Below are 7,043 nucleotides of genomic sequence, written 5' to 3' on the forward strand. Positions count from 1 at the left end.
GCAGGAATGAAAAGTCAATGTTAAAAAGCACAGGGCCTAAGACATAACCCAGTTTCAACCCACTCTTGATGTCAAAGGCATTTGATCCTTTGTTTTCATACACCACTACAGTTGCCTTCATACCTTGATTTCATAGATTTCATAGACATCAGGGCTGGAAGGGACCTCGGAAGATCATCGAGTCCAGCCCCCCGCCCAAAGGGCAGGAAGTCAGCTGGGGTCATAGGATCCCAGCAAGATAAGCATCCAGTTTGCTCTTGAAGGTGTTCAATGAAGGCGCTTGAACCACCTCCGGTGGCAGGCTGTTCCAGACCTTGGGGGCTCGGACAGTAAAGAAATTCTTCCTTATGTCCAGCCTGAAACGATCTTGAAGTAGTTTGTGACCATTCGACCTCGTCATCCCTTGGGGCGCTCTGGTGAACAAACGTTCCCCCAGATGCTGGTGGTCACCCCTGATAAACTTGTAGGTGGCCATCAGATCACCCCTAAGCCTGCGCTTTTTCAGGCTAAAGAGCCCCAGGGCTCTCAGCCTGTCATCGTAGGGTCTGCTTCCCTGACCTCTGATCATGCGCGTGGCTCTTCTCTGGACTCTCTCAAGCTTCTCCACATCCTTTTTGAATTGTGGAGCCCAAAACTGGACACAGTACTCCAGCTGCGGCCTCACTAAGGCCGAGTACAGGGGGAGAATGACGTCCCGGGATTTGCTTGAGAAGCTTCTATGGTTGCAAGCCAGCGTTTTGGGCACTTTACTAGCCGCCGCATTGCATTGCAGGCTCATGTTCATCTTGTGGTCAATGATGACCCCCAAGTCTCTTTCTTCCATAGTGCTAGCCAACATAGGACTGCTATGATGCTCGCCAGCTCCTTGAGTACCCTGGGGTGAAGATTGTCAGGGCCGACTCCAGTGTCCACATCATTAATGAAGATGTTGAACAGTATGGGTCCAAGGACAGAGCCTTGGGGGACCCCACTGGTCACAGGACACCACGATGAGTGACTTCCATCGATTACTACCCTCTGGGTCCGACCCCGGAGCCAATTTTCCAGCCAGTGGATCGTGGAGGACCCAAGGCGACAATTGGCCAGTTTCTCCAAGAGGCGATCATGGGACACCAGATCGAAGGCTTTTTTGAAGTCAAGATATATGACATCAATCTCTTCTCCCTTGTCCAGGTGATAGGTCACCTGGTCGTAGAAGGAAATGAGATTGGTCAAGCAAGACCTACCCGCAACAAACCCGTGCTGGCTATCCCTTAAGATGTTGGCGTCGGCCAGTCCATTAAGGATGGCCTCTTTAATAAACTTTTCTAAGATCTTCCCCGGGATAGAAGTCAGGCTAATAGTTAGCCGGATCCACTTTCCTCCCTTTCTTGAAGATAGGCACCACATTGGCCTTCTTCCAGTCTTCGGGCACTACACCAGAGCACCAAGAGTTTTCAAAGATCCGTGCTAGAGGCTGGGGTATTCAATCAGGAGACCCATTAATCCCTGAATTGAATTGGAACTTTCTGAATCTCTTTGAATCAATTTAGAGAAATTTGGTGATTCGGACATAGACACAGGTTTAAATGTTTTTTCTACATACTTCAAGGTACCAGGTGGCTCATGAATGCTGATATGCTGGGGTAGATGGAACACTCCATGGGAGTGCAGGGGGGTCCCCACCATGCTTGGCAGTGGACCTGAAAATGGACCAGAAGCACTTTAAGTACACTTCCAGGTCCACCAACGAGCGTGCAGGGGACTCCCCCCCAGTGTTGCCCCTGCTTTTCCTCCGGCTCCCCACATATCTGAAAAAGGACTTCTTATTGTCCTTGATGCTCAAAGCTAGCTGGAGTTCAGTTGCAGCCTTGGCTTTCCTGGTCTGCTCCCTACAGGACTGGACCAGTGCAGAATAATCCTCCTTGGAGGTGACTCCCATCTAATTGATGTAATTGACTCCCTTACATTGATGTAATGAGCAAGTGATGTTCTGTAGTTTGGTGGGTGAAAGGGTCCCATCTGTTGATTGTATCGATAACCTTCATCAGATCAATGAAGACTATGTCTAGTTGTATTTGTTTTTTCTCTGCACTTCTTTTGTAGTTACTTGACTGAAAATACCATATCAATGGTGAAGCGTCTTGAGTGGAAACTGCATTGACTTTCAGGAAAGATGCTTTCACCTAGAGACTGCAACCTAGGGAGCATGATGCGAATGACAATTTTTGCAACAACGTTCAACAGGGAGATACTTCTATATTTGTCTCAGTTGCTTCTATCCTCTTTGCTTATGTATACTTTTACAAACTGAGCATCTTTGAAATCTTGCAGTACCACTTCCTTTTTCCAACAGAGCAGTATAACTTCCTGAAGCTTTCAGAGTACTTTGTAGTTGGCACATTTGTAGATTTCAGCAGGCGAATCATTGTCAGATACCTTGCTCCCAGGAATTGATTTAATGGCTTCCTGCGAATCTTCTGATGTAGGGCCATTGTCCAAATCCATCATAACTTTGAACTGTGGTAATCCTTCGAGCTCTGCATGTTTGCTTTCAGTCTCATTGGAGTACAGAATTCCATAGTGTCCAGTCCACTCTCAAGTTGTTGTTTATCAGTCATGCCATTTCTGTTGAAGTCTTTTAGTGGAGCTGTTTTCTACTTGACTGGACCAACTGCTCATTTGATGCCTTCATACATTCCAAGGCTATCACCTAGGTCAGCTGCTTTCTGATTATCATCACAGAGTTTCAGACAAAAATCTTGGGCACAACTCCTAGCCTCCTTTTGCATTTCTGTTTAAGCCTTTCTTAGATTGTCTTGGGTTATGGTGTAGGGATATTTCTTATAGTTGGTTAGCGCAGTCCTTTTATACTCAACCAGCAGTAGAAGGGTTTCAGAGTGTTCTTCAAACCAGTCTGCATTTTTCTTGCATTGTTTTTGCCGAACACTGTTACAGCAGCATTGTACACGTTAGTTTTTAAGCTTTTGCAAGCCTTGGTGGCTAAATTGTTATGTCAACTTGCTTTCACAACTGCTTCATTGAATAGTCTGCATTTTGCTGTGTCTTTAGTTTGACTGATGTCTATCTGTGGACAACTGGTGGTTTTGCTGTGGTGGATCTTTTTTTTTAACATTGATTTTGACTTTGCAGGAAACTAAGGCATGGTCAGTGTCACAGTCAGCACAGTAATAAGACCTCATATGCACAATTTCTTTCAGGTGGTTACTCCTGGTCAGTTCTAGATCTAATTGGTGCCCTGATCTTGGATGTTTCCACAATGTCTTTCTTGTGATTTTCCCAGCAAAGTAGGTGTTGATAACACATAGATCTTGACTTGTACAGAGATCTAATGCTCACTTTAGACTACTAATTCATACTACCAAGTCTGTGTTTACCCACAGTACCAAGCCAGTTCTTAAAACTAGATCCAGCTCTTGCACTGAAGTCACCAGTATTATAATGGTCTTGTTTCTGTGAGTTTTCTCAATCTCTTCTTCAAGCTGTTGTAGAAAACATTCTTGTCCTTGTCATTAGCTTGGAGGGTAGGTGCATAGCCACTAAACAACATGATGAAGCCATTCTGCGTATGCACTCTGAGCATCATGAGAGCAATGGGGCTTTCACAGAAAGATAGTAAGCTGTTTCTAATAGCAAAGCCTATCCTCTGGTCTTTCCTTTTTACTGTTGGTTTCCCATCCCAGAATACAGTGTAATTATTCTCTTGGATAGTACCTGTATTTGAGAGCTGAGTTTCTGATAATGTAGCAATGTCAGTTCCAAGTTTAACCAATTCATAGTTTAGTAGTACCATTGCCAGTAAATCAGAATCTGATTTACAGAGTCAGAGTCTGAACATACCAGCTTGTGAGTCCCTTTATCATTTTGGCCAGTATAGATCACACCAACATCTTCAGTGCATACACCTAGGCAAGAGTATGGAGGGGTGGAGGCTGCCCTAGACCTACCATCCCCTCTTTAAACCATTGAGACAGAGTCCAAAGGGCAGAGTCCAGATATTCAGTGCCTCAGTGGTTGTAGCTTCTGCCAGAGAGTAACAGATATTAATTGTTGCTGACTACCTATCAGTCAAACTAAAATCCCCCTTGCAGTCAGTGCCCTTAGTTCCTGGAATGTGATGTGAATGGACCAAAGGGGTACCACGTGGGCCAAATGACATATTTACTAGCTATGTGCAATATGCAAAGCCTGCCCAGGCATGTACAGGGTGCTGCTCTAGCAAGGGCCTGGTGCTACTAAGGGTCTTGCACCATTTACTTTCATATCACCCATTTCTGTATGCTAACAGAGGCCATGCATGGGTGAAGATGAGGTGAGGAGGCGACTGGTTCAATCTTACCTGTCCCTCACATATGGCTGATCAGATGAATCCTCTCAAAACTGAAAGCAGCAATTAGTGGATGAAGGTCCGTGCTTTGGCTGAAGCTGCTCCCATGGCTGGAGCACCTAGCTAGCTCTTCTCTTTGGTCTATCCCCAGGACCACACCATGGAATAGAGGGGAGGAATGACTTGGGTTCTAGTGTCTGGGACTGTTTGGCATGATCTTGGGTCTGTTTAGAGTGCTGGGGCAGAGTGACCTGTTCTTGTCCTTTGACCTTGAGAGTTAAAATAGAAAGAGCTCACAGTCAGAATCCTATTGCACTTACCTTGCCCAAATAAAATTTACCAAGTCACTTCATTGCTGCTTTTGGCACTTAGACATAGTTTGTAACAGTGTCCCATGAGTAGTGTGGATCTGCAACCACTGACAAGGCCACTTAGCATGTATAGGAGGCTGCACACTGGCTGGGCAGGCATGCAGGTCTGTACAGATGTACCCAAGTCTGACACCCCTGACTGCCAGGAGACAGTAAGGTTATGGCTGTAACAGTTTCCCATATTCCTTTGTATCTTCTAGTCAGTTGATTATAACTATGAAAACTGATGAGCTTAAGCACTGTGCATACAAGATTTTGTAAGGTAAAGTTGCAGTCATTCATTTAAACTTTGCCAGAATTTTTCTGCACTACGTGAAAATGTGGGGATTTATAACTCTCCTCACTCCCCATCATCACTTGGGTGAGCAGATTACTAGAAATGTGTGAGGTTGGTTGCCCCAAAGAGTTGATTCAGATACTTCACAGCAAAAAGGTGCGTGCTGTGCTTTATGTGAACTTTCAGAAGGAACAACAAACTAGCTATGGAATGACACCTTCTAGACTGGACACCATATTCTAGCTCAGACCTAAGGAGCACTGAGTCTTTAATAACAATGTTAAACAGTCTTGAACAGAGTCTTGTTGAACCCCACTTGAGACTTTCTGCCGGTCTGATATTCATTCAGTAACAATTACTTGGTGCTTGCAGATATTCAGCCAATTATGCATCCACTTACCAGTACTTTGGTTTAGGCCACATATTTCCATCTTAAGTGATGAGGCTAGCATGTGGGACTATGACAAAAGCCTTACTGAAGTCCATGCATATAATGCCCACTTGCATTCCCCTTATCCACCAAATTGGTTACTTGTCAACAAAGGAAATCAAGTCGGGTTGTTTATGACAATTAAATGCATGGTTCCTAGTAGTAATGCTTTCATCATCCAGCATTTTATACACTCACTTCCTATTTGTTCTAGTAACCTCCCAGGTATTGAACCTCCCAGACTGGTCTATAAATCCTCAAATCTTCCTTTTTCAACCCTCTTCTGCCTCCTTTTCCTGGGTATGGTAATCCCAGAACCCCCAACCCTAAGTCTATGGACCTTTGTACACTCAACAAAATTGGCCTTTAAAGTGGCTTAAATGCCCTTTTGCACTACTTTAACGGCATTGCTGTTTGCACGCTCAGCATCATATTCCAATTTAATGGCGATGCTGTTTGCGTGTTTGGCGGCATATTCCGCTATAAATGACTTTGTGACATAGCAAGATAAAGCCCCTTCAAGGTGTTTTAGTTTGCTACCTAACAAAGTGCAATGGTGCATGGGGCGCTGGAAGCCAATGTGCTCAGGGAAGCTCAGACGTGGTGGGCTGCCAGTGCCTTATGCACCATCCCTGCTGCCTTCCCCCACCACCAGCACACCCAGCCACCCTCCTGCCACCTTGCTGCTCTGCCCCAGTGACAAGCCAGCTGTTCCCAGGTGGTCTCAGGTGGCAGGAAGGCGGCAGAGATGGTGCAGGGGTGCTGGAGATTACCTGCCTCTCCTGTGTTGGGGGGGGAGGGGGACAAGCTGCCGGCGGGCTGAGTGGTCCCTGAGCTGTGAGGAAACCTGGTGCTTCCCTCCACGGTGGCGGCACCCCCCAGGCTGCACCCACCTGTTGCCACCTGGCCCAGGTGGTCCTGGGGTGCACCACAGTCATGGAGGGAAGCACTGGGCCCTGTGTAGCTTGGGGGCTGTGTGAGCTGGCAGTAGCCGTGCAGGCAGGCTTGACTAAATTAAAAAAAAGAAGTGAGGAGCCTGATCTCTTTTTTTTTCCCCTTCTGGAACCTGTCTGCCTGTCTGAGCTGCATCCCTGCAGGGCCGCCCGGGCCGGGTGCTAGCAGACAGGTGCCACCTGCTGGGACAGGTGTCACCTGAGGGGCACCACCACTATGAAGGGAAGCACCAGGGTCCCCTACAGCTCAGGGACCACTTGGCCCACCGGCAGCTGGCCCTCTTCCCTGCCACGGGAGAGGCAAGTAAGCTCTAAGGATAGGCCCCTTAACCCTTGTATACAAGCGATGGGGATTTAGCTCAGTTTAATTCTCCGTAAATTGAAATGGTGGAAACGGTGAGTTTTTTAAAACCCACCATTTTAATTTAGGGAGAACTAAACCGAACTAAACCCCCATCGCATGTACAAGTACCCTATGAGATTCCTGGTGACTGGTCAATGAGGTCTGTCCCTTGACTCATAGATTCATAGATTCACAGATGTTAGGGTCGGAAGGGACCTCAATAGATCATCGAATCCAACCCCCTGCATAGGCAGGAAAGAGGGCCGGGTCTAGATGACCCCAGCTAGATGCATATCCAACCTCCTCTTGAAGACCCCCAGGGTAGGGGAGGGTATCACCTCC

The sequence above is a fragment of the Alligator sinensis genome, unplaced genomic scaffold, assembly GCF_000455745.1.
Source record: "Alligator sinensis unplaced genomic scaffold, ASM45574v1 scaffold148_1, whole genome shotgun sequence".
Lineage (NCBI taxonomy): Eukaryota > Metazoa > Chordata > Crocodylia > Alligatoridae > Alligator > Alligator sinensis.